General features: G+C 53.7%; 1 non-coding gene across 1 annotated transcript; it reads left to right on the top strand.

Moving 5' to 3' along the window:
* Window positions 1-1,514: 1,514 nt before the first annotated feature.
* Window positions 1,515-1,590, top strand: TRNAS-AGA (transfer RNA serine (anticodon AGA)). The gene has a single exon. It is a non-coding gene; the product is annotated as a tRNA-Ser (tRNA).
* The last annotated feature ends 1,314 nt before the right edge of the window (window positions 1,591-2,904 follow it).

Genomic DNA, 2,904 nt, shown 5'->3' with positions numbered 1-2,904 from the left:
CTCCTGGGAAGTTTCTTTTGGTGCGCATGGATGTGGGCGGTTCTAGCCAAGGTCCCGGGCCTGGTGTCTCACATGACCTTTATCCTTGCCCACCACCCTACATTCTGACCTTTGGTGTTAATTAGGGCGCCACTTATTTGTCTGGCTACTTCCTGCTGATTAGGGGCATTGTGGGGAGGGGAGATTGAAAGGTGGTGGTTTTGAGGGCAATTGGGAGGAACATTTATCTGGTCATGAGTTGAGAAATTTCGTGGATGTGCTTCTGTAAGAATTTTAAAAAGAGGAGCAAATATGTGTTATATGCTGATAATTAGAAGAAGATTTAGGATAGGGGCAGCCCAGGTAAGAGTGGGTGGCTGCCATTAGGAGTTAAGCGGGTTGTAGGAGGAGAGATTCTTGCTTAATTTTTCTCGCAGACGGTTGAGATTGAAGCTTCTTTTATCAGGCCAGTCAGCAGGTTCCTGGTGGGAGAGACAGGAGCAACAGGAGGGTCTGCAGGACCCAACCTTTTGGTGAGCCAGAGATGACTAGGGTCCAGCAAACTTGAGGCAAAACTGTATGCCAGGAGTGGCGTATGAAGGGGAAAGGAAGGGGTCCCATCCATTCCCATAACCGAGACCTGTGAGGGAACTAGAGGTCCAGAGTGTGGTGGCAAAACAGAGAAGGCAGTTCCCGTGTCCATAAGAAATGAGATGGACTTACCCGTTCCTGCAGCATTACCCTGGGTTCAGCGTGGGTGAGGATGATGGGGGTCTCCAAATCCAGGCCATGTCAGTCATCCATGATGTCTAGGAGTTCAAGCGGTGGGCCCGTCTGGCTGGATTGGCCACCCATTCAGGCAGCTTGTCCTCCACGTAGAGATGCTGAGGAAAAGCCTGTTGCCCAAAGGGGCAATCACGCCACCAGTGATCGGACTGCTTGTTGTCAGGGCAGGGCTCAGTGGGCAGCCGTGGGCAGGGGCCCTGCCGGGAAGTGATAAGGTTCCTCTTTGTGGCCTGGATTTGGGTCGGGCACTTCCTGTGCCTTGCCCCTGTTGCTCTGCTGGCCTCAGGTCTACCACAAGAGTCTGGGTTTAGAGAGTTACCTTCTGCTGCATGTGGGCCTGGTGAACAGCTTTGGCCTGTTTTTACTAGTTGGGTCCATTAAAAACTTTAAATGCCATGTTCACAGGTTTCGGATAGGGGTTTGGGGGTTAGAATAAGAGGAGATGGGCTTCTGGGGAGCCCAGCACCCAGATCCGGCAGGAAACGCCGGAGCCAGAGGCAGGACAGGGCCAGAACTTCCTGCAAGAACATTGGGGTTGGGCATCCTGCAAACCAGTGTAAGGTCTAATGGCAGGCTGAGAATGGCCTGATGGACGAGGGGCTTAAGAACAGTGGAGAAGGGAGGGGCCCCGGGCCAGCAGGGGAGGAGAAAGAGCAACTGGTATTTGCAGGTGAATGAGAAATAGGATCCAGTGAAAGAAGGGAAGGGTGCTCTTGGAGGGAAGAGACCAGATTGAAAGAGGTCCGTAAGCCCTGGCTGGTTGGCTCAGCGGTAGAGCATCGGCCTAGAGTGCGGAGGACCCGGGTTCGATTCCCGGCCAGGGCACACAGGAGAAGCGCCCATTTGCTTCTCCACCCCTCCGCCGCGCTTTCCTCTCTGTCTCTCTCTTCCCCTCCCGCAGCCAAGGCTCCATTGGAGCAAAGATGGCCCAGGCGCTGGGGATGGCTCCTTGGCCTCTGCCCCAGGCGCTAGAGTGGCTCTGGTCTCGGCAGAGCGACACCCCGGAGGGGCAGAGCATCGCCCCTGGTGGGCAGAGCGTCGCCCCTGGTGGACGTGCCAGGTGGATCCCGGTCGGGCGCATGCGGGAGTCTGTCTGACTGTCTCTCCCCGTTTCCAGCTTCAGAAAAATGAAAAAAAAAAAAAAGAAAGAAAGAAAGAGGTCCGTAGAGGGACCAGAGAGGGGTCCTGAGAGAGGGGCACCCCTAGGGGTCAGGCAGGAGGGGGAGAGAGTTGGGGTTTGGTGGAGAAGGAAAGATTAGGAGCGGAGGTTTCAGGTGAGGTTTCTCTGGCCAAAAATGGGCCTGTGCATAGAACAGGCTGCACAGAGATTAGGATGGGAGTGCTAATAACTAGAAGCCCTGAATGTAAGGGATCTCCAACCAGTTCCAAGCTCTTTTGGTGATAGTTAAATTAATGAGGATGTGAAAACCAAAAGTCCCTTCAGGAGGCCACCTGGTTTGATTATCCAGTGGGTTCTGTGGCCTGGCCACAGCAGAGAAGAACAGTTTCTTCTTCTTCAGGGAGGGAGAGATTTCGGATAAGGCAATTCCAGGAGTGTTTTTGGATTAGGTTTAGATTCCTGTGCCCCCACAGCTGTCCTTGGTTCTCGGAGTGGTCAGAGTTGACCATTGGCGTCCTGCAGCTCAAGCTCTGGCCACCAGACAGATAAGTAAAGTGGATGTGCTTGGATGTCTCCATGGGCACACACGCACTTGGAATGGAAAGAGGTCCCTGATGCAGCTGTGGCTTTGGACAGGAGTCTTGGTGGAAAGAACTGAAGGGAGGCTGGAGGCAGGGGACTTACCGCACCCTGTGCCGAAGTGCATGGAAGGTTGGAGGTCCTGGTTCTTTCTCGGAGGGGAAGGGAAGAGGAGCGGCCCCAGTGGGCTTCTAACTCCTCCCGCATTTTCGACACCAAATGTAAGATATTTTTCCTGCTGAGGAAGAAGGAAGGGGTGTAGCCACAAAGGGTGGAATAATAAAAGGCATTATTGAGTACAGAGCGCATTAAGTTCCCTGGTCCCAGGGACACAGAGGCTAGGGAAATCGCATAGGGTGACCCGCGTAGGGGATATTTAAAGGTCTCTAGGGTGGTTGAGCTAATATGACGTGGTGAAATCTCACTGGCTGATGGACAGT

Source organism: Saccopteryx leptura, chromosome 3, assembly GCF_036850995.1.
Source record: "Saccopteryx leptura isolate mSacLep1 chromosome 3, mSacLep1_pri_phased_curated, whole genome shotgun sequence".
In the NCBI taxonomy this organism is placed as follows: domain Eukaryota; kingdom Metazoa; phylum Chordata; class Mammalia; order Chiroptera; family Emballonuridae; genus Saccopteryx; species Saccopteryx leptura.
This window is presented reverse-complemented; position numbering and strand designations above follow the sequence as displayed.